This window comes from Artemia franciscana, chromosome 18 (genome assembly GCF_032884065.1).
Source record: "Artemia franciscana chromosome 18, ASM3288406v1, whole genome shotgun sequence".
NCBI lineage: Eukaryota > Metazoa > Arthropoda > Branchiopoda > Anostraca > Artemiidae > Artemia > Artemia franciscana.
The window spans coordinates 5168444-5194524 of NC_088880.1; the positions used below are offsets into that span (position 1 = coordinate 5168444).

The 26081-nt window shown below is 34.8% G+C and overlaps 1 long non-coding RNA gene across 5 annotated transcripts in view; it reads left to right on the forward strand.

The window, feature by feature from the left end:
• Positions 1-26081, forward strand: part of LOC136038525 (uncharacterized) — a 171077-nt gene that overhangs the window by 89375 nt on the left and 55621 nt on the right. For 4 of the 5 annotated variants that reach the window (XR_010620237.1, XR_010620238.1, XR_010620235.1 and 1 more), the window contains 3 exons: positions 1971-2161; positions 9536-9701; positions 12680-12851. This is a non-coding gene — a long non-coding RNA (uncharacterized LOC136038525). The remainder of the gene's footprint in view (positions 1-1970; positions 2162-9535; positions 9702-12679; positions 12852-26081) is intronic. The other variant, XR_010620239.1, reaches the window with a different exon arrangement.

The following is a 26081-nucleotide window of genomic DNA, read 5'->3' on the forward strand; positions in this document are numbered from 1 at the left end:
GTCATTCCTGAAATTTTAGAATCAATACTGGGTTAAACAAAGTAATGCTGTTTTATTTATGAGTGGGACAGTGGAGACCAGACCGGAAAAATAAATGTGTTCGAAAAGCAGATTTAAAGATATAATTTTTCTCCAGCATAAAAATTTAAATTCTGGAATTAGGGCACCGTGATCGCATGAGCCATATAGACAAGAGTGATGATGACTTTATGTTTATAAGACAAGAATTTCCAAAAAAGTCGAAAAGTATAAAATAATGTCTTTTTCGTTTTTTGTACGATTTATTTAAATTATGATTAGTATTTATTTATATATGGTTTGTATATGTAATCTAAAGATAGACTTGAGCACTCCAAAAGACGGCGGAAAATTTATTAGGTGTTTTTCCAAAGAATTGAAAGATGAAACGTTACCAAAGATCGTCCTATTGGGCCTACCATCCAGGGCCGAACAAGAAGCTAGTCGTCCTTAAATTGGCCGAAAGGTTATAAGGAAAAATCCTATGGAAATTATGAAGTACTTATGTCTTATAGCCACGAAACCCAAGAAGTGAAGTTAGGTTAATCCACATGGAACTATATCAACTTCATAATGTGCAAAATAATTGCTGCTAAAACATTTTGTATGTAGACCCGCAATGATTTAACCCCAACCCCCTCCACTAATGTGCGATAGTTTCCAGGTATTCTCGTAATGCGTCTCTGATATGAACTCCTTTACGTATAAATTGGAAATTACTGTGGTGAAACAAAAACTGGAAAAACAAGTTACAGGTGGGAAAATGAATTGAGAATATATACTTTGGGGTATATGCTTGCGCATCAGGTGTGGGGGGGGGGGGTGGTTGGGCAAAGTATACGAGGATGCATGTAAAGCGTGTTAGCTACAATGATTCTGCCAAATATGAAGTAAGCTTTGTTTTCTAACTTCCTGCTGTCCAAATACTTTACTTTCCCTCCTAATATACAAATATATAGCCCAAATTATATCAGACCAATGTTTTATGTCACCCATTACCCATCATTTTAAAAGTTATAAAAATTTTAGCTTGGAGGAAAGGGACTGAGCTGGGGGTGGGGGGGCTAACCCCTTCATATACGGAATAGTTTCTGTTCATTTTGAGTTTTAGTGTTGCTCCTTAACTTCAGTTGAAAAAAATCCTTTTTTTTTTTTTAATTAGACATTGAATCCAAGTGTGATGAAATATTAAATGTGTGGAGCAATGTCGGGGGGACCGGGAGGACTTAATTTATTGAGTGCACTTTACTATAACTGTACTTTACTGGAGCCCCCTCGAAGTTTACACTTTTAGTAGTAATTAATTTGACACTTTAAGGGTTCAACAATTCAAGACAGCTCTCAAGTCCCCTTTTCCAAGATTAAGCCCTGACATCATGTCAACCAAGAAGTCTTCTTAGTGTGTTAGTGAAATTTACAGTCCTGACGACTGAATAATATTTTCAGTGCATTAATATTAATGGACGGAAAGGTTTGACGCTCTTGAGTAATTTAGACTGCCAGGCTTTTTTGTTTTCTTTGTTGAGATATGTATTACTGGAGGTTCGGCCAAAGTTATTGGTGGTAACTTTGGGTGGTTCAGGTTGATTAAGATTAAGCTGTTCTGTTTTCTCTCTGCAAAACTTCTTATCCTCAGAAAATCAATTTTTTGGTGTGCTATTGAACAATTTTTGACCTTCTTTTATAATAAAATCGGGTCGATATACGAATTTCTTTCTTTCTTTTTCAGATTCTATCATCTTCATCAATTTTTATTTCCAGAAAGCTCAAATTTCTTCCTAAGTAGTGTTTAGGTGGATTGATTGTTGTCTTTATCACTGGAGGACATTTGACCTGTAATGTCCATTGTAATATCCTTGTAATGTTCTGCTGAGCAGTAAATGTCCATGGATGTATGTATATTTTCTGAACCACTAAAGCAAAACTGTTCACAACATTTTTTGCTTTTTCAGTCGAGGAAAAGTCTTACCGTATGTTCATACCGTATGTTCAAAAGCGTCCATACTTCAAAGAAGAAGAATAGCGTCTTGGAAAAAGTCAAAAATGGAGAACAGTGATGATGGGAGCATGTGACAAGGAGAGAAGAAGAGACTCGCTGACAGCCGATGCAATACAAATGGTCTTTGGCGATGTAAAATATAAGGTAGTTGACATAAATTGGGAACAGCTTTTTTTCATTTTTTATTTATTTTTTATTATTTCTTATAACTTAAGTGAGTGTCTTAGATCCAAACCGGGTTATGATCTGTTTTGGTAACTTGATTATCGAAGATTCCAATCATTTACGGAATAGTTTGGGACATACGACTTCCTTTTATGGGTTAAGGTATATACTCCCTCTTAAAATATCAATTTCATGACGCATTAGGAGCCCCACATTAGAGGAAAGGGGTTTTGTTAAAATTAATGTTATATTTTTATTCACAGTGGAGATCTGACTTTACAGTATTGTTTATTTCTTAGCTAGGCCTATCTTAATATTTTATAGATTTTATGCTAAAATCAATAGATTTTGTTAATTTAAATTTTGTCGAATGAATTGCATTTTATTATTTATCACAGTTTTGAATTGCATTTCACAGTTTATTAATTTTTTTTCGTTGGCAACATTGTTCGTAAGAACATAAGGCCAAATTTTAAGCAAATAATGCTCATAGCAGCTAAAAAAATTGCAGGAAAGCCGAGTTTTCAGATTATCCAGAGGGTTAAATATGTTTTCATTTTTGTGTCCTTGGTTCTTCGACGAATCTGAAGCGGGGCACAAAGCTTAATCAGGAGCTTAAGGAAGTAGATACGCGTTATAGCTTCGTGGGTAACATTGTTTGGTACTTGTGTCTTATAGCCACCATATTTCATAATATAAAGAATAAATATAGCTAACGCATTTGGCATGCAGATCCGCTATTCTTTTATTCCCCCCCCCCCCCCTCTTTAATTTTCAATGCATTTTCCCATCCGTAACTTGTTTTTCCAATTTTTGTTTCGTCATAGTTGATTAAATTTACAGGTACACGGTTTGAAACAAGGGAGATGCATTGCGAGAATTGCTAGAAAATGTATAATTTGAGCTATATAATTTGACGTATGAAGACAAAGAAAGGAAATAATAAATAAAAAGAGAAAAATCAAATAAGGAGCCCGTCCCCCTTGATTCAGTTACACTGGCAATTGAGAAAAAAAACTTTCACTACATTACCATACGTCCCGAAACTCAGCGACAAACTTGAAAAAAAAAAAAAAAACATAATCTCTGTTTCTTTCAAAACTGAACAAAAAGTTGAACATTTTTTCAACTCGGGAAAGGATAAAACGGACCCTATACTAGGTAGTGGTGTCTACAGAGTCCCGTGTTCGTTTGGAGAATTTTACATTGGCAGGACCCATCAACAACTTGGGGAACGATTGCATGAACACAAAATTTCAATAGATAAGTCCTTGAGATTGGAAAATGAAAATGACAGCTTTGATTCAGCTCTGACCCAGCATATATACGAAAATCCTGACCATTTAGTTCTTTTTGAAGAGGCAACTTTAATATCTACCGTAAATGGCTTACCGCAATCTCTTAAAGAGGCAATTGAGATAAAAAAAACATATAAATAGAAATTTAGCTATAAATAGAGACACGGGAAATATTTCCGTAAGCCCAATTTATAACAATTTAATATTAAAAGACTCTATGAATATTTTTGCCCAGTCTAATTTAAGACAACCTGTCCGCATATCTAATGAAAACCGAAACTGTAGACAGACGAAATCTTTTGCAAGGCAAAGGATACTTATTCAACCTAATTGTTAACTTCTCTTTCATTGATTTCAAGTTGGTTTTGTTGTTTGATTCAGTGTCTTTTTTCCTCTCGTACAGTTCACTTAAGAAGGTTAGATTTTGTTGTTGTTTCTTCTTTGTTTGTTTTTTCCATTCCAGCGCTTCAAAGCTGTATCGAATCCAATTTTTGCTTCAGCTTATTGTCTGACACACGGTTATTCTGACAAGTTTATATATATATATATATATATATATATCTATATATATATATATATATATATATATATATATATATATATATATATATATATATATATATATATATATATATATATATATATATATATATATATATATATATATATATATATATATATATATATAAATAATATATATATATCTATAAAATAAAATATATAATAATATATATATAAAAAAAATCTATATAAAAATAAGTTGTCTGTGTGTGTGTGTGTCTGTCGAGTGACGTCATGTTTGTCGACTGACGTCATTTTAAGGATTGGGTTGTATGCGACATGAAGTTGTTTGTCGACTGACGTCATGTTTGTCAACTGATGAAATTACATACCGGGACACCGGGAGAAATGACGACTGGGACACAGGGAATATAAATGACGAGCGGGAACCTCAAAGAGAAATTACAGACTGGGAAACCCGGACACAAATCACGACCGGGACACAGGGAATATAAATGATGACCGGGACACAGGGACACAACTACAACGGGGACGCCGGGGGAACAGGCGGGATATATAAATGACGACCGGGACATAGGGATTGTTCGAATAGAAATTACAGACCGGGACACCGGGACACAAATGACGACCGGGACACAGGGAATTAAAATGACGACCGGGACACAGGGAATTAAAATGACGACCGGGACACAGGGACACATCATTAGAATAATGAGGTATTGATCTGAATACGGATTGTTTTTCCCATGGACAATTATATGTTGCATGTTCAAGAGTCAGTAAACCTGACAATCTATTTATATGCATAGACAATGGGACAGCGAAGAATGTTGTATATTCGCATGTTTTACGTAGTTAAAAACATATATATATATATATATATATATATATATATATATATATATATATATATATATATATATATATATATATAAATAAATATATATATATATATATATATATATATATATATATATATATATATATATATATATATATATATATATATATATATATATATAAAATTGTTCAAGACACTTAAAATTATTTTTCTTAGCTAAGATTTGTTTTGGAGATATTTAACTAACTTAAGGGAGTAGTTATCTTTAAATGAGTTCCACCAGTTGAGGTGGGAGATGAGACATCCCTCCCCACTCTGGAAAATCTTTGAAGAATAATCAAAGCATGAAAATGAGATATAGGGTTCTTCCGTTCTCCTGTTTTTAGTAATGTCTAGTCTACCTTCTTTCGCTTATATTCTATATAAATATGACAAAATAAAACACAATGAAAACAAATAAAACAAATCGAAAACAGCAGTCAAACTTTAGTGTAAACACTAAGGTATTAAGGAGGGGACACCTCTTCATAAACGGAATTTTTTTTTGTTTGTTTTGAGTTTAAATATTACTACTTTCTTTCGGTTGAAACAAATTGTTCTTTTTTTTAATTTTTGACCGTTTTTCAAATAATGCCGGCAAATCTGGATCACCCTCCATGACGTGTTTCCCCCTCTCATCGAGCTCCTTTTCTCTGCGAAAAGAGCGAAAACTTTGCGCTTTATGCTAAATTTGAATTCTTTAAGATCCACTCCTGAAACACAAGGGCTATTTAATTAAGAATAATTAACCTTTTTATTGATGTTGTTAAAAAAATTAGCATAAAGAGTGATGGTTTGAGTAGGGGATCAACTCCATCATATAAGTAATAATATGAGGTCGTTTTAAGTTTGATGCTGCTCCTTACTTTCAGATGTAAAAATTTGTTTTTTTTTTAAAAAGAAAAGCAATTAGCGATTTTAGGAAAACTGTTTTTGGTGAAAGGACAGCACATAGCGATTGTGGCAAAACTAATTAACTCCTCTATAATCAAGGTGGTAAAAGTGAGTATGGTAAATATTGAGGGATTAGTCTGTTTTTTTGTAGCAAATGACGACTGATTGCTCTTAGATTCATTCAGAAGTGCCTGAGGCATCTTAAATCCTTTAATTTTTTAACTTTAAAAATTACGATCAAGTGCTTGATTCAACCGATAGAAGCGAAGAAGCTTTAGATAAGGTCCTATTCTTGTATTTGTTTAGTTGCTGGTTTTGTGTTGCATCAGGAGCTAAGTAGCGTTGCGTTCTATTCCCATTTCTACGGATCATTTTTACGAATTTTATTCTAAGAAACTTGTCAGAGACTATGGGAGAGTATGGTATCTACATAGAAAGTAAATTCTTATAGACTTAGATTGTCCTGATAATTTGGGCGTCATAGACGAAGATTTTAGCAAAATGAAATATTATTGGAAGTTTTGGGTGCTCAGGAAGCCAGTAGCCAACAGGTTTTAAAAAGTTATTGTTAAGAAGCCTAAGTTTCTTGAACTTCGAAGATGTGAAAATGAAGAGGTAATGTTGGGTATCGAGAAGGTTGATGATATGGTTAAATTCACTTACCTAGGTAGTGTTATTGACAAGATGGTAGACAGATTGAAAGTGTTAACAGTAGAATGGCCAAGGCCCAGAATGTTTTTATGGCACTTGGTATCTACCAAGTGACATATAGCGATCGCAAATTCTTCCGGTCTGTCTGTCGGTCGGTCTGTCCCGGTTTTGCTACTTTAGGCACTTCCAGGTAAGATAGGACGATGAAATTTGGCAGGCGTATCAGTAACCAAACCAAATTAAATTAGAAATTGTTGTGACTCCGATTCGACCATCTGGGGGAGGGGGGTAGTGGAGGGACGGTTAAATAGGAAAAATTAGAAAAATGAGGTATTTTTTACTTATAAACGGGTGATCAGATCCTAATGAAATTTAATGTTTGAAAGGATATCGCGTCTCAGAGCTCTTATTTTAAATTCCGACCGGATCTGGTGACATTGGGGGGGGGGACCCAAAATCTTGCAAAACGCTTAGAGTGGAAGGATCGGGATGAAACTTGGTGGGAAAAATAAGCACACGTCCTAGATACGTGATTGAGATAACCGAAACGAATCCAATCTCTTTGAGTAGTTGGGCCGGGGGGGGGGGATTGATTCTGAAAAATTAGAAAAAATGAGGTATTTTCAACTTACGAACAGGTGATCGGATCTCAATGAAATTTGATATTTTGAAGGATATCGTGTCTCAAAGCTCTTATTTCAAATCTCAACCGGATCTGGTGACGCTGGGGGGAGCTTGGTGGGCCTAAAATCTTGGAAAACGCTTAGAGTAGAGGGGTCGGGATGTAATTTGGTGGGAAAAATAAGCAGAAGTCCTAGATACGTGATTGACATAATCGGAATGGATTTGCTCTATTCGGGGGAGTTGGGGGGGGGGGAAGAGGGTTAATTAGGGAAAATTAGAAAAAATGACATATTTTTAACTTGCGAAGGAGTGATCGGATCTTCATGAAACTTCATAGTTAGAAGGAACTCGTAACTAAGATCTGTTATTCTAAATCCCAACCGGATCCAGCGTCATTGGGGGGGGGGCGAAAATCTTAGAAAATACTTAAAGCGGAGAGATCAGGATAAAACTGGGTGGGAAGAATAAAAACAAGTCCAAGATACGTGACTGACATAACCGGACCAGATTCGCTCTCTTTGGTGGAGTTGGGGGGGGATAATTCGAAAAAAATAGAAAAAATGAGGTATTTGTAACCTACGAACGGGTGATCATATCTTAATGAAATTTGATATTTAAAAGTATCTTAATGAAACTTGATATATAGAAAGATCTTATGTCTCAGATGCTCCATTTTTGACTCGAATTGGATCCGGGGACATAGGGATCGGAGGGGGAACAGAAATTTTGGAAAACGCTTAGAGAGGAGTGATCAGGATGAAACTTGATGGAAAGAATAAGCACAAGTTCTAGATACGTGATTGACATAATTGGAGTGGATCCGTTCTCTTTGGAGGAGCTGGGGGATGTTAATTTGGAAAAATTAGAAAAACTGAGGTATTTTTTTACTTAAGAACGGGTGACCAGATCATACTGAAATTTGATATTTAGAAGGAACTTATGTCGCAGAGCCCTTATTTCAGATCCTGACCAGATCTGTTGACATTAGGGGAGTTGGAGGGGGAAATTGGATATCTTGGAAAACACTTAGAGTGGAGGAATCGGGATGAAGCTTGGTGGATAGAATAAGCAAATGTCGTAGATACGTTTTTGACGTAACCGTATTAGATTCACTCTCTTTGGGGGAGTTAGGGAGTGGGGTTCAGTGCTTTGGGGAGTTTGGTGCTTCTGGACGTGCTAGGACGATGAAAATTGGTAGGTGTGTTAGGGAGCTGCACAAATTGACTTGATAAAGTCGTTTTCCCTGATTCGACCCATCTGGGGGGCTGAAGGGAGAGGAAGAATTAGAAAAAATGAGATATTTATACGAGTGGGTGATCAGATTTTAATGAATTTTGATATTTAGAAGGACATCGTGACTCAGAGCTCTTATTTTAAATCCTGACCGGTATAAAGCCTCTGATTTCCCTTTTAAATAAATCTATAGATTCTTAGAATTTTGTTAGAGCTCATACCATATGAGCTCTTGGCTCTTCCGGTGTCGTCACAAGTGCCATATGAGCTCTTATTACCAACCTAAAATTATACTATTAGAAGCTACAGTGGTGACAATGGTCAAGTATAGTTGCGAAACATGAGCACTCGAAAACACGACGGAAGGTTTAGTAGGCATTTTATTAATATTAGGCTTTATTAGCTTTATTATAACCTTTTATATTAGGGAAATTAGAATTTTTTGTGAGAGTTTAAAGAGGGAAGTTGTAAATAAATAGGGATCGAGCTAGACTATTTATGGATGTCAGGAGGTTTGGGGCTACACTGATTTGTTAATATTAGGTTTTGCCTTATCAGGCAAAACCTAGTTTTGGGGAGGAAGTTTATTTTAAATTTAATTTACCGGCTATGATTCTACGTCGTTGGATCCAGCTTAGGGCAAATTGTCTTCCAATCCAGAACAGTCAAAAAACGTTCGACAAAAATAAAATGATAGTTGGTCCTGATAGGCGGTATGTTTGTCCCCTTTGTAAAGTTGATGATGAAGACTTGGATCATTTTCTCCGGAAATGCCCGGTGCTCTTGGACTTACGGGAAATTTATTTGCATAGAATTAATTTGATGCTTCCGGGTATTCTACAAAATAGTAACCCGACCACAATATTTCGAAGTCGGAGTATATATAGATAAATCTTTAATAAGAAGAAAAAGTTTTATATGATTAATTTCTTTTGTAGTTAGATTAGGTACTTTTTGCGTTGAATTCTGTTTTTTTGTGCGTGTTTGTACTGTTAATTTCCTTGGTTGTTTGTTATTTATTTATATTTTTGTGTGTATATGGCCCACGGGTTTTTGAAATACACTATCTATCTATCTATCTATCTATCTATCTATTAGTTACAAATTGCAGTAAAGAATCCACAAACTATTTCATGAATATTACCTCCTAAAAATTGCATGGCCCCTACCGTAAACTACGTGTTACATTATGGAACAACATGCCTCCTAATTATTTGAATTTTTACTCAAAAATGAATTTTCTTTTTGTAGAAAGCCTATCTGATTCAGACTTTGTGTGGCGACATCGCTCTGATTTATTTACCTTTTCTTGGGAAAACAGATGCCTTAAATCATCAACACTAGCTTTTCTCTGTTTTGTTCCTTTGAGAAGGAAGTTCAAAAACAACCTGATTGGACGAAATTCAATTTTGAATATGTAAGTAGTACTTTCTCTTTTTCTCTACTTTGTTAATTGTAGATGTTAGTGACATACCATATATTGATGTGACAATGAACAAGAGATATTAATGAAACGTGTACGTTGAATTCTAATTCCTGGGGATCAATGTGTGAGCTGCTCGTATAGAAGTATTTCTTACACTCGTATAGAAGTATTTTTCACACCCGTGTGTAAAAATTCTTGTGTTCCAAACCTTTACTTTAACTCACTTTAATAGGCCTACTGCCCGTGATTTTGTAATTTTTAGTGTCTAATAACCAATTGTAACGTATTAACTGAACCGTTCTCAAATACCCCTATTAAGACCTATAACAACTTATTATCTGCTTTTGTGCATCAAAGCTCAAGACCTTAGGCTCCAATTGCTCCTTTTAGTTGCAACCTAGTAAAGAGTGAACCACAGTCCATAGTAACCAAAATGTTTAAAGGTTTTTTAAATAACACTATTATGTGCGAAAAAAATATCGTATGTAGCTGATACAGGAATGTTAATTATTAGTTCGCTTAGTCTTATTAGTGTAAGGGTTTGTGTAGGGTTCTTTTGAAAATAAAATCCCGGGAATTCAGAGAGAGAGAGAGATTCCTTCTTTTACTAAATCATAAAAGGAATCAAAAGAGCGGTTAAAATATGAAATATGAATCAGAAACCACACTACCCCATGGTAAATCAGCCAAATGACAATTAAGTAGACTTAGCTCAGGATCACCATAACGGAAAAATGGGAGAATAGATGCTGATGCTATACACTGCGCTTGATCAGCACCCTTGTATCGGGAAATAGTGGGGAAATGATCAGAAATATCACTAACCAACACCAAAGTATCTAAAACATCTAGTGACGAAAGAATATTATCGATAAGAGACGCACACGTGTCAGTAACTCGGGTTGGTATACAAATTGAAGGTAGAGTACCCGAAGAGGGCATCATCGACAAAAAATCAATAGCTGAAGCAGAATTTTGATCCAGCAGGTTGAGGTTAAAATCACCCATAAGGATCAGTTCATAAGGATGTTTTTGGAAGGAGTCCAAAACTTGTTCAAGAATTTTGATAAACGAAGGAATAGACCCATTGGGGGACCTATAAACCAAACCCACAGCCAAATACTTTCGCATTGATTTAATCTCAATAAAAAGGGATTCAAAGATTCCTTCCTCATTTCTGCTCAACGTTCTCCTAAAGAGTTGATACCAACCTGGCCACTAATAGAAATCGTCGATTTACTCATGGTGGATGGCAGTTCCGCTCCATGAACGCACCTACCAGACCACAGGCATAAGGAAAAAATATCAGGAAAAAAAGTAAAAAATAATATAATTAAGGTAAGGATAAATGAGAAGAAGCAGGGAAAGAGAAGGAAAATGAAACAAGGAAGGGAGTCAATAGTGACTGTAGAGACTAAGTACTGAACTAAGAGATTTCTATTCACAGGGTAAAATACATTTGGGAGATTTTAAATGGAAATTAAATTAAGTTAGATATAAGTTTCTTTTTAAGAATTTTTCTAGCGATTTAAAGAAGATAAACTAGCTAATTAAAGTGAATTTGAGATTCCCGAATTGCCCCAGGCTTGTAAGAAAATGGATAATTTTCTTCAGTATAGGGGAGAGGGGGGCGAAACCGTACGGTTTTAGGTTTTTGACCCCTATAAGATGTTCTTCTAAAGATACAAACTTTGTTCTTACATGTACAGAAAGCTTATTTATTCATTTATGGTAGATAGTTTATTTTAGCTAATCTGCCACTCACTTCTTCAATCTGACCAACATACATAATGAGACATTCTCAGCTGGTAATTTTATCTTTTTTATTTTCTCATATTATTATGAGCAAGTGCTGGTACCCTTCTCTGCTATTTGCTCTCAAAAGAAGTTATACTATTTCCATTTGAACTAGGCATTAGGGGGGGGGGGCTTCCTATTTTGGTGTGAAAGGGGCACGCCCTTGCAACTCTGAGAATCAATCTCAGTTTAGGAGTTTCCTTATTTAAGAGAAACATTAACAGAGGGTATATTATTTGTAAAAATAAATATTGCAGTTCTCTATACAATTGCAGCTTGAATTGAAAGTAAACGTATCTAAGGGCTTCTACAGAGAGATTGTGGACGAGGAGGAAATAGCGACGGAATCCAAAATGATGTTTAACCTTTTATCCTTGAATCGAGTTATACCTTTTGATCTTTATGTCTAACGGAGGAAATCCAAAAAAAATATCTATTAAAATAAAATGTAAAATTACTAGTGAAATAGTAGGTGCGAACTTGCCCTTTGTTATCGGTCAGAAAAATAATATGCATGCTAAAAGAATTTTGTTTTATTGAAAGAAATTTAAAGGGGAAACCTAGGAATTAACTTTTTTCATTCCAGGATGTGTCTGCGCATTCATTGGTAATCAATTAATTGAAGCATAATAGTACAGTAACTTATAGGTCAGATTTTTAAATATTAAAAAAAATTGAAATTTTTTTCTTAATAAATGCAAACATCATCTAGATAAGATCCACTATTTTCTAAATAACTATCACAAGCCTGGCTGAGATTAACTCGTATTTTGGGGTCAAAACAGAAAATAGAAAAGTTCAAAAAGGTTAAAACCGTAACAAAGGTAAAAAACCGTAAAAATGCTTCAACATGTAAAATTTGCAAAAGAAGGCACCGTCGTCTTAGCAAAAAAAAAACAACAAAAAACAGTTAAATAAAAGATTAAAAAACATGCATAATCATATACGGGCTACAGACACCAAACGGGCAAAAACAACTAAAAAATCCATCAAAATCTGTTTATATTCATTTCCTATATTTTTACAAATCTGAAAAATGTTTGAGTTGGGGGCTCAGACTTTTCAGTCGTCTTGATAATAGAGTGTACTATAATAATACCCTTACCTTTCTTTTCTCAAAAAGGTCAAACCATTAATATATTTTATATTTTATAACCCTCAATATATTTTAGGGACTTGATTCATTGACGTGAATAATTTGTGTTCACCTGCATCTGTTTCATATATCGGAGCCAATTATTCGCAGTTGAAACAACCGTAATCATGTCCAAAGAAATTAGTAAGATTTTGGCTACCCATACTTGGCTGGGGAACTGCCTTCATCATGAAAGAGTTGCTTGCAGGGTAAGCCTTTTCATTGTATTTCGGATTGGCTGGTTCCAGAAATTACTCCAAATGGTATTCAATCAATCGATTAGTATTTTGTAGTAGGGGACTATGTACCCAGTCTCGATGTATCCTGTAAGTCATACAACGTCGGTCCCGGTCAGCATTAGGGAAGTGCTACTACCTGGGAACACTAATTCCATTTTGTATAATTGTCACTTTTCCTATTAAAAGTATAACCCCGCTCAAAGACAGATCTGCTTATACGAAATTGGAAATAAACGATTTTTTTTTCATTTCTTAAGTCCTTTGGGGGTACAAAGTGTCAAAATAATGCATCAGAAATTTGTTTTAATGGATCGCGTTGTCTTCTAACGTATTAGACAAATTCAGGAGGGGTGACTCGATAAAATTTAATCCTTTAATATCCATGAATTGAGCTATTGATCAATACCAGTGATATTAACTGGCATATTAGGTATTTTCTATACAAATTTTGTTTGCCCTGCATGCCCTACATTCAAGAAAACTCATTTCAACAAGTGGGGGACTAGTTGCCCTCAAATAACTTTTGATTATTAAACGTGGCACTGTAACATTCAATTTACCATCAAATGAGTCCATTAAAAAACTTCTACGACAACTCTTCACCCAAAATATCTTGGTTTAAGAAAAAAATAGTATCTTATATCTGCATAAGTCTTTATTTTGGCAACACTACTGTGCTTTTCGTGATTGTCGCTTTTTTTTATTAAAAAGTAATATTCAAGACAATCCTGGCCATTTGAATTTTTGGTTAGTCTCGAGCATTAATGTGCCGCTGATAGCCCTGAAAAGGGCTTTTGGGTAATTTAAAGTAAAATCATAAAACAAAAAGAAAAAAAACCCTAATTGACAAATTTTGAAACATGACTAAATATTGAAATGAACGAAACCAAAACAAAATTTTAACAAGATATTAAAACTACACAAATTTTTTAAACAAATAATTTTGTAATTGTAGTACTATATTTTGACTATTTCTTCTGTCGAAAAAATTGTCACAGTTGCTTCTTGTTTTATTTCGAAGTTAGGCAGCTATGGGTTTGTGCCGCTTTGAATATTTTTGATAAACTGGTAGGTCTAATGTTTTTCAAATATTTGTGTTGCATTATTCTGTGTCTACAATCCTATCTTTTTTAGGTCTGATTAAAACTATAAGCTTCTTTGATCAAATTTTTGGTCTGCTGCATTCTTATAATGGATTTGGGGCGTCTCTCATAGACTCTGTCTGTGTCGTCAACTGGGGTTTTCTTATTAACTTGCCTGCCACCTGATGCTTTTTCTAGTTTGAGTTCAATTAACAAAGACCTTTTATTTTTCCCAAAAAAGGGTTCCCACTCTTTAGGTATCACTGGTTGGATCTTTGTCATAGATTAAACACTTCGCATTTTCTTTCTTGCTTACATTTCATGCAATAAAGCCCTTTCGAACTTAACACCATCACCTCTTCCTCGTAGAAATCTTCGATCGATGTTTAATCTTTTTTATCACTAAGTTAAGTTTGATTCAAGACTAAAATCTCTCAGAAACCTCTGACAGCAATAGAATGGCAAATGCATAACGACTAAAAATACTGATTGCAAGTAGAATATACTCGTCTGGCCGATTGTCACGTCGTTGAATCTCACAGTTAAAAGATCTGCTTGTAATATTTGCAATGGGAAGAGGCTTTAGATTTTAAATACTGACTATCGCGTACTCATGGTGCTATTTGTGCTTAACTTTCAGAATTTTGAGTAATTTTCCTTTTGTGATCAATTAAATTTTCATTGAGTGGTGTTTTACGGTAGGGTTTATGTCTTTTGACTGACGATGTAATTTTTCATCGTCGGCAATAGTCTCATTGTTAGTGAATTTATTGAGGTTGTCCTCAAAATGCTGCTCCAGCAAAAGGGCGAGTTCTATTGGAAAAATTTTTAGGTTCTGGCCATTTTTTTTAAGAGAAAACAGTTTACAAGTCCTGCAAATGTCGGCAGTAAAAGTGTAAAGAATCTACCAAACGCTTGAAAAAGCTGTTTTCTTTTAGAATAGTTTCCCTTGTTTTTGGCTGCTGCTACTAGGGCACGAAAAAGGGAACGATGTTGCTTTGTCTGTTGCTTTTCTAGTTCTGGCAGTTGAACATTGCCTTCAATTAAATTTAAACTAAGCTCTGATATGAGATTAATGAATTCATTGTCAATACCATGTTTAAGCGTGGCCATCCTAAGCTACAGTTTTTAATAGCCTAGGACAGAATAAATATTTGTTTTCATGTTGTTTTTTCAGTGTCATTATGTAAACTAACAACCTTTTTCACTGTTCACTAGAATATACATGGTATTTTCAATGTAAAAAATATCAGTAACTACACGTAAATCCTCGGGTGTGTTATGATTGAGATCCAGTTGAATATAACCATAGGTTTTTTTTTAGCCTGATTGTATGTCGTGAGTAGAAATTTCGGTTCAACGGGCTATATTTGTCTGCTTATTATGTGTGAACTAAAATAACGTACACCTCTGTAGATAATATAGTAATTACAATTCAAAGCAAGTGTCCTCATACATTTGCTCTTATGAAAAAAATTGTTTAGAACTAGGGCAACGGGAATATGTTCATGATGAGACCAAACAGTGAATAATTGTAACTTCTCCTGAGACCATTCTTCAATGGATTCAACCAAATCATCAATCATCTGCCAAGATTTTGGTTTAACTTTATTAAAAATGTCAAGTCCTTGTGTAAATTTCATGTCTGGTGCAATTGGCTTTATTTTATGATATGACTTTCCAGACGCTGTAGCAATAGTACATGTTTTGGGGATTTCTCAAAATCATTTTATTACGATTTTTACTCATTTGTGTTAAAAGGGTCGTTTTCCCAAACATCGATGGCTCGCAAACAAACGATCCGACAGTAGGTTTAAAATTGGTATATACTACTCTCCCCCAATGTCAAAATGCAACTAACTGTACTAGGTATCTATCCATTATATAAATAATAATTCTTTTTTCAGGACCAGAAAAAAATTATGAATAATACCTGTTTTTATATTTACTATAAAAGCACTACAAAATTGTTTCAAAAACAAGAATATCACATTTACAATAATACAATAACACCTATAAAGCACAACCCCCCCCTCCCAAGGCAGAGGCTGGCCAAGGGCCAGACCTCCTCTCCCAGGCCAGTAGCAAACCTGGGGTTCTGTAAATAAAATATAATTAAAAAATAATTATTCAATTTATATATATCCAAAATAATACTGTTACAAAACAATATGAACTCCACCTTCCTAGGAAAAGAAAAACATTGCTGAGATGAGGAAAGGAACTTCTCCTAACTAAGGATATAAAAAATGTTGTCGTTTCTCCCCACCCGCCATCTATTGAATTTTCTCCTGACAAGACGATGTCAATATTCTACTCATACATCTTGGCCCGACGTGAGGTGGTGTCAATGGTGTTGCACTTTAACACCGCCCGTATAATATAATTTGATCATAATTTCAATAATGTAAGATCAATAATTCGATTAAGATCAATCATTTGATCTTACTACCTACTTCAACCCCATTTGGGGACACCCTGTTTTTCGTTTGGACATAGATGGTCGGCTGAAAAGTATAATCTTCAGCAATCTGTCATCCTTCATCCACAGAACTTGTCCGAGGCATCTCAACCGTTCTCTCATTATAGCCCTAGAATGCGAAATAGAGCCATATTTTTCTTAGACCTTACTGTTAAAATACGGCTTGTCAGACAGGTAGAATCTGTAGACGACTTGGTTGGAAAACATCTAACAAATCTTCCTCCATCTGTTAGAAAGTGCACTTTTCCGAACCATAGTAATCAAAGGGGCCTCTAGTATTCTAATTTAGGTTTGCAGACTGGTGTTCCTATTCCTTCAAACTTTATTGACCTGTAAAAAATACCCTTGGCCAAGGTTATTCTACTTTTAAAAGCTTCACTGCATCCACCATTTTTACTAATAATGCTACGTACATAAGTAAAGCTATCCACTTGATCAATTCTTCTCGTTACCAAACATTACCACTTCATGTTCACTTATTCTCAGTCTAAACGACTTGTTCGTGTTGTTATTATTTTTCATAACTATTCTTTCTCCATGAACTCAACAAATCTCCAAAAATATTCCATTTTGCTAAATGGAAATATTTTCCATTTTCACCAGAAATTATCCTAACAAACAGGGATAGAACGAAGCCATGCTTAATTCCCTAATTCCAAGCTATAGACCGCTGATGAGAAAAAACAGCAGCAACGTGTTGCTCCGATACACAATCAACAATTAATACAAGAACTATAGAATGCGAAATCTTTTTCGCTTTTGCTCTGCCTACGAAAAGAAAAAAATTCTAATAACGGAACTAAATTCTGAATATTACAGAAAATTGAAATTACCAGAATGGTGCAACAGATATCTAAAACAGGTTATGACTAGACTATGCATATCCTTAAATAACAAAAGGCACTTGAAAGACGGTGGAAATCCCATATAGCAGTTATAGCATTTTTGGCGAAGTGAAATTAGATTTATTCTATTGAATCACCCTGCCATAAAAAGTGAAGAAAAAATATCTAAAAAAAACAAAAACTTGGTACACCTATTTTAAGTCATATGTTTATTAAGATAAAAAATTGTAAATGCAATTAAAACTAATAAATTTCAAACGTTGTTGAACAGTAGTACTCAACAGTCAAATGAAGTTACATCGAACAAATGCTTGAACACATTAAACTAACAGTTGAATCAGACTGCATTATCCTTCATTAAACAAGCTTTTCTTTTATATTCGAAGTGAGTTTTTGTGCACCAACAGTAACAATGTCTTCATTTTGATTGCTCTATTTTTTAACCTTTGTTTTTTTGGATGTACACTCCTTAGTGCCAAAACTGATATTTGTACTCAAAGGACATTTTATTTGAGGCATATGAGGACCTGTTTCTTTTTCATGTCCTTCAAATAATTATCTGCTTGCATCAGTTCTTATGCTTAAAAGTCATCGTTTGAATTGCTCAGTACAGCACAAAGTGTTGGAATGAGCCACGTCTTTTGCCATGTAGCCTTGACGCTGGGAGTAAAGAACTAGGAATTTGGCATCTAGGATTGTTTTTTGAGATTGCTCTAAATTTATTTCAGACTCTGTAATTCCCTCTTGTTCATGGACAAGGAACAGGACTTTGGTTTCCCTTTACCTGTGCTTTTCGGCTTTACATAGTTTTCCTGCTTCTACATGCATCAAACATGAAAATTTTCGGCTAACCCACTATTGTAAGATAGTCTTTTTTGTTATTGCGAAAAGCATCCACAATTACTTGATTCCTATTGTAACAGCAATCATATGAGGCAATTTTGTTGTCTCTATTTTTTTAACCTTTGTTTTTTTTGGATGTACACTCCTTAGTGCCAAAACTGACATTTGTACTCAAAGGACATTTTATTTAAGGCATTCGAGGCCCTGTTTCTTTTTCCTGTCCTTCAAATAATTATATGCTTGCATCAGTTCTTATGCTTAAAAGTCATCGTCTGAATTGCTCAGTACAGCACAAAGTGCTGGAATGAGCCACGTCTTTTGCCATGTAGCCTTGACACTGGGAGTAAAGAACTAGGAATTTGGTATCTAGGATTGTTTTTTAAATTTATTTCAGACTCTAATTCCCTCTTGTTCATGGACAAGGAACAGGACTTTGGTTTCCCTCTAACTGTGCTTTTTTGGCTTTACGTAGTTTTCCTGCTTCTACATGCATCAAACATGAAAATTTTCGGCTAACCCACTTGTGTAGGGTAGTCTGTTTTGTTATTGCGAAAAGCATCCACAATAACTTGATTCCTATTGTAACAGCAACCATATGAGGCAATTTTGTTGCCTGTACTTCCGTGAAAATTGATTTACACCAGGGAACAGTCAACTTTTCTAAAGTCTGTTTTTAAAAATACTGTAGTTTTTTGATAACTTCTAACAACAGGCGGGAAAATGTCCTGTGGTTTACCTCCTCCATCCTAATAGTTTCCAAAATACTTGTCATCGCTGGTATGCGACTGCGGTGATGATAAAGGAGGGATCCTCCAAATCCAACAGCGAAGACTATTGCACTGCATGCAAGTGCAACACCAGATGCAATGTCGGATTCTGATATATTTTTCGAAAGAAACCCAAACTTTGGATTACATCCCCAAATTATTTTTTATCTAGATCACTTTAAGCAAATTTTTCAAGGCCCATTTCTGGATCAAAATCATTACGGATAAAAAAGTGGTTCTTCCCTTCTTATAGATATTGCTTCTAAAGTCTGGCGGTAAAGTGGTTGGAGTTTGCTTTACTTTTTTCCTCTTCTTTTTGTTAAAAAAATCTTGTCTTGTTATAGTTGATGCTAATACTGGTGTTTGCACTCTAGGTTTTTCATGGCTTTCACGCCTCTAATCACAATTGTATTCATATCCATAAGGCTGGCTGTTTTGTAACATCTGCTCATGACCCTACAAAATGTTTTAATGAATCCTGATCCATGTTTGAGAATATAAGATCGAAAGCCTTCTTCAGAGCCCGAAAACATAAGAAAATCTACAGTCTTGGGGATTCTACTAACTAGGTCGACAGTGCTTTCTTTATCCCAAGATCTGAACATCCAGGGTTTCAGTTTCCAATTATAATAAATAGTTTCTAATTTCATGTGACCATTTCTAGAAGTATTACATACAGACTTTTCTAACTCGGGACTTGAAGAGCTTAGGATCAGAAGTATATTTTCCATCACGAGTACACAATTACCCGTCTTCCATATTTGCAACAACACCTATACAGTCTTCCTCGTTGTTATTTTATTTTTGTATTTAAAGTCAAGAAACTTAATGAAACTTACATATTACATCATTTGAAAACTAGCCATAAGATAAAACAGATTCGTAATTAACAGCACCATATATATACGATACTTTTGGTTCTTTACTGATGCTGGGTATTTTTATATTTGAAACTTTAAAGATTAAACTTGAAAGATTTAAGCGCCGCAACCTGTGCGGCGCTTAAATCCGAATCGATGTGGCGGGTGTAGCATTTAGTTTCCAGTTCATTAGTGAATAGAAGCTCGAATAGTTTACATAAAGATGTGGCGACTGTAATGGGTTGGAAAGACGAGCATTTGATTTCATTTTTCCCTTTCTTCGGAATGGGGGTTAGATCCCCTACGCAGAAGGATGAGTGAACAACACCTTGCGTGAAGATCATCTGCATAAGAAGTGAAAGATGCATAGCGAGAACCGGATCACCATGTTTAATATGGATAGCGCTAACACGGTCAATTCCGCAAGAAGACTTATTTTTCAATCGACGAATTGCTTGAATAACGGACTCTAAACTGACAACAAAATCACCGTGCGGATGCTTATCAAGGAACTCATCCAATTCTCTCTCGTACATGTCTTCAAGCTGGGGGTTAGGAGCAGCAAATTCACTCGCAAAATAAGAATACCAATCCTCGACGGGGATTTCAGACAGCGACAACAGAGGGGTAGGCTTTGCCAAAGATACAGACTTGAAAAGAAAATTTCGATCCTGTTTTGCACGGGCGGAATAGATATCAACGAGAGATTTGCGGTGGAGGGAGAGCGCCTTCGAGAATCTACGCTTCGTAGTCAGTCTGATGCTATTAATGGTAGCAGATCTTGGGCGCTCACAATCTTTCCATACCGAAAACCAGAATTTTGCTCGATGACAAGCGGCTACCAGCGAATGATTTTCGGGCCATTTTTGCACCATCCCTTTACGAACTTTTACTTTAGGTACCGCTAACCTCTCTCTCTCTTTTTTTTTTAAATTGAACATAAACTTAATAGTAGTTTTTGGCAGTTCTTGGAAAAACGACAGTTTTCTAAAACAAAACAAAAATTAAGTAGAGAAAACGAAAAATAAAAAGATAAGATAAAAAACAAACTGTGTAACAATATGAAAAACAACTAAATAACAATAAAACCTAGCCGAAATAATGGGAGTATTTATATTTTTTTGCTTAAATTGTTAATGTTAATTGTTATTTACTTTTTTAAATTAAAACCCGTGTTCTCTTTGCTTAATTTTTCGTAAATGAAAACAAAAAATAAATAACACTTCAACAACTATTACGTATAAGGCAAAATTCAATGAACCAAGTAAAAAAATAACTAATACTATAGTTATACAGCTAGTACGAAAAAACAGATGGCACCAGCAACCCAGTTGGATGATCCTGTGCAAACTTCGAGATTAATGCATTTGCAATCTTTAGGTCTCATTGCTCGTACAATTCCCACTAAATATCTGAACCAGCTAGTGTCTGGAGTATTTCCATCGATAACTGTCGGGGGGTCTTCTGTTAAAATTCTCCGGCTCTCTTGGGTGTCTTGGCTTCTTACAACCACAATTTCATTCAAATCAATGGACTCTTCTTCTTGGTTCTTGGGATTTGGTCTTCTAAAAGAAGCTTGGATGGTGTGCAATTCAACTTGTATATCCCGATTTGTTCTTCTTAATGCCGCTTGCATGGCAAGAAGTTGCAGCTGGATAGCATGAATTGCTTCTTCAACTGGGATGGATTTGGTTAATTCCTTCTTAGCCATGTTTCATTAATTTGAAGTAAAACATATCCGTATGTGCATCATAACATTGCAGTATGTCATAACTTCCAACTTCAATATCAAGATCAGCATTATTAATAACAGAAAACAGAAGTTTTTCCGTTTACTGCAGCTGTTAATGTATAGTCTCTTCTATAGATCATTGCTGCAATTTCAGTCCATTCAGCACTTGGAGGATTCCATTTTTCACATCCGTTTATATGTGACCATTTCTTTACTGATTCTTTACTGGTTCTTTACTGATGCTGGGTATTTTTATATTTGAATCTTTCATTCTTTGTTCAGCAATGATCTCATGTCCATCAAACATCTCTTTTCCCTAGAATTAATAAACTGTTACACTCGCACAATCTGTCATCCTTCATCCACAGAACTTGTTCGAGGCATCTCAACCGTTCTCTCATTTTAGCCTCATTATAGAAAAATGGGGTTAGAAAATAAGCAACAGTGGGGTCAAAAGGTGCCAAAATTGGAAATAATAGTTAAGATAACTGGGTTGGGAATTTGAAACGGACAAGGTCATCAATGCTTACCTTGCCTTTGCTAAAACAAAATTGAGCTTTGGCGACGCGTATTTCCTAGTGAATAAAGACGAGCAGGACAAAAGTTGTCGTTCATTTTATAAAACAACCAAGGAGACAACACAAGGACAAGAAAAAAATAAATTCTTGTACTGAAACTTAAACTGACCCTTCTTCAGCTCATCGAGCTCTTTCTCAATTCTCTTTCTCTTCTGGATTTGGTGCCAATACCAGTTAAGAGGTACGCAAAATGGGGTCTCAAACTTCCCCTCAAAAAACAAAAAAAGTTAAATTAAATTGACAATGTACAGTAATTGAGACGCATCATATTAATTTGTATCTATGAATTTGTATCTAGATACTTATGGATATCCTTATCCACAAGTTTTTTTTGATTCGAGAAGCAACTACAGTTCATATATCCGTATGTGGATCATAGCATTGCACTATGTCATAACTTCCAAGTTCAATATCAAGATCAGCATTATTAAAAACAGAAAATATAAGTTTTTCCGTTTACTGCAGCTGTTAATGTATGGTCTCTTCTATAGATCATTGCTGTAATTTCAGTCCATTCAGCACTTAGAGGATTCCATTTTTCACATCCTTTTATATGTGACCGTTTCTTCACTGATTCTTTACTGATGCTGGGTATTTTTATATTTGAAACTGTCATCTTTTGTTCAGCAATGATCTCTTATCCAACAAACATCTCTTTTTCCTAGAATTAATAAACTGTTACACTCGCACAATCTGTCATCCTTCATCCACAGAACTTGTTCGAGGCATCTCAACCGTTCTCTCATTTTAGCCTCATTATTAAATGAGGCTAAATTCATCAATTTATTCTATTAATTCATCTGCATTATTAAAAACAGAAAACATAAGTTTTTCCGTTTACTGCAGCTGTTAATGTATGGTCTCTTCTATAGATCATTGCTGCAATTTCAGTCAATTCAGCACTTAGAGGATTCCATTTTTCACATCCGTTTATATGTGACTGTTTCTTTACTAGTTCTTTACTGATGCTGGGTATTTTTATATTTGAAACTGTCATCCTTTGTTCAGCAATGATCTCATATCCATCAAACATCTCTTTTCCCTAGAATTAATAAACTGTTACACTCGCACAATCTGTCATCTTTCATCCACAGAACTTGTTCGAGGCATCTCAACCGTTCTCTCATTTTAGCCTTATTATAGAAAAATGGGGTTAGAAAATAAGCAACAGCGGGGTCAAAAGGTGCCAAAATTGGAAATAATAGTTAAGATAATTGGGTTGGGAATTTGAAACGGACAAGGTCATCAATGCCTACCTTGCCTTTGTTAAAACAAAAATTGAGCTTCGGCGACGTGTATTTCCTAATGAATAAAGACGAGCAGGACATTAGGGACAAAAGTTGACGTTCACTTTATAAAACAACCAAGCACACAACGCAAGGACAAATAAAAAATTAATTCTTTTTGTACTGAAACTTAAACTGACCCTTCTTCAGCTCTTTCTCAATTCTCTTTCTCTTCTGGATTTGGTGCCAAACCAGTTAAGAGGTACGCAAAATAGGGTCTCAAACTTCCCCTAAAAAAACTAAAAAAAAATTAAATTAAATTGACAATGTACAGTCATCGAGACGCATCATATTAATTTGTATCTATGAATTTGTATTTAGACACTTATGGAGATCCATATCCACAATTTTTTTTTGATTCGAGAAGCAAGTACAGTTCATATGTCCGTATGTGGATCATAACACTGCACTATGTCATAACTTCGAAGTTCAATATCAAGATCATCATTATTAAAAACAGAAAACATAAGTTTTTCTGTTTACTGCAGCTGTTAATGTATGGTCTCTTCTATAGATCACTGCTGCAATTTCAGTCCATCAGCACTTAGAGGATTCCACTTTTCACATCCGTTTATAGTTAATCCCAAACTTCTACCACCAATAACATATGAAAGACCATTTAAGGTAACAGTAGAGGCGTAACGACGATACCTTAATGTTGGATCTAATTTTTTTTTTTTTCTATATCAAAATATTCTATTGACATAAGATATGTGTTTTCACTTGATCTTGTTCCACTTGATCAATCCTTCTCGTTACCTAATATTATCACTTCATGTTCACTTATTCTCAGTCTAAACGACTTGTTCGTGCTGTTATTATTTTTCATAACTATTCTTTCTCCATGATTTTAAAAAATTTCCAAAAATATTCCTTTTTTCTTAATGGAAATATTTTCCATTTCACCTGAAATTATCCATACAAACAGGGATAGAACGAAGCCATGCTTAATTCCCTAATTCCAAGCTATAGAGCGCTGATGAGAAAAAAACAGCAGCAACATGTTGCTCCGACACACAATCAACAATTAATACAAGAACTATAGAATGCGATATCTTTTCTGCTTTTGCCCTGCCTACGAAAAGAAAAAATTTCTAATAACGGAACTAAATTTTGAATATTACAGGAAATTGAAATTACCAGAATGGTGCAACAGATATCTGAAACAGGTTATGACTAGACTATGCCTATCCTTAAATAACAAAAGGCACTTGATAGACGGTGGAAATCCCATATAACAGTTATAGCATTTTTGGTGAAGTGAAATCAGATTTATTCTATTGAATGACCCAGCCCTAAGAAAAAAATATGTAAAAAAACCAAAAACTTGGTACACCTATTTTAAGTCATATGTTTATTAAGATAAAAAATTGTAAATGCAATTAAAACCAATAAATTTCAAATGTTGTTTAACAGTAGTACTCAACAGTCAAATGAAGTTACATCGAACAAATGCTTGAACACAATAAACTAACAGTTGAATCAGACTGCATTATCCTTCATTAAACAAGCTTTTCTTTTATATTCGAAGTGAGTTTTTGTGCACCAACAGTAACAATGTCTTCATTTTGATTGCTCTATTTTTTTAACCTTTGTTTTTTTGGATGTACACTCCTTAGTGCCAAAACTGATATTTGTACTCAAAGGACATTTTATTTGAGGCATTTGAGGCCCTGTTTCTTTTTCCTGTCCTTCAAATAATTGTCTGCTTGCATCAGTTCTTATGCTTAAAATTCATCGTTTGAATTGCTCAGTACAGCACAAAGTGTTGGAATGAGCCACGTCTTTTGCCATGTAGCCTTGACGCTGGGAGTAAAGAACTAGGAATTTGGCATCAAGGATTGTTTTTTAATTTTATTTCAGACTAATTCCCTCTTGTCCATGGACAAGGAACAGGACTTTGGTTTCCCTTTAACTGTGCTTTTTGGCTTTACATAGTTTTCCTGCTTCTACATACATCAAACATAAAAATTTTTGACTAACCCACTAGTGTAGGGTAGTCAGTTTTGTTATTGCGAAAAGTATCCACAATAACTTGATTCCTATTGTAACAGCCATCATATGAGGCAATTTTGTTGCCTGTATTTCCGTGAAAATTGATTTACACTAGGTAAGTCAACTTTTCTAAAGTCTGTTTTTAAAAATGCTGTAGTTTTTTGATAACTTCTAGTGTCGGATTCTGATATATTTTTCGAAAGAAACCCAAACTTTGGATTACATCCCCAAATTATTTTTTATCTAGATCACTTTAAGCAAATTTTTAAAGGCCCATTTCTGGATCAAAATCATTATGGATAAAAAAGAGTGGTTCTTCCCTTCTTATAGATATCTCTTCTAAAGTCTGGCGGTAAAGTGGTTGGAGTTTGCTTTACTTATTTCCTCTTCTTTTTGGCAAAAAAATCTCGTCTTGTTATAGTTGATGTTAATACTGGTGTTTGCACTCTAGGTTTTTCATGGCTTTCACGCCTCTAATCACAATTTTATTCATATCCATAAGGCTGGCTGTTTTGTAACATGTGCTCATGACCCTACAAAATGTTTTAATGAATCCTGATCCATGTTTGAGAATATAAGATCGAAAGCCTTCTTCAGAGCCCGAAAACATAAGAAAATCCACAGTCTCGGGGATTCTACTAACTAGGTCGATAGTGCTTTCTTTATCCCAAGATCTTAACATCCAGGGTTTCAGTTTCCAATTATGATAAGTAGTTTCTAATTTCATGTT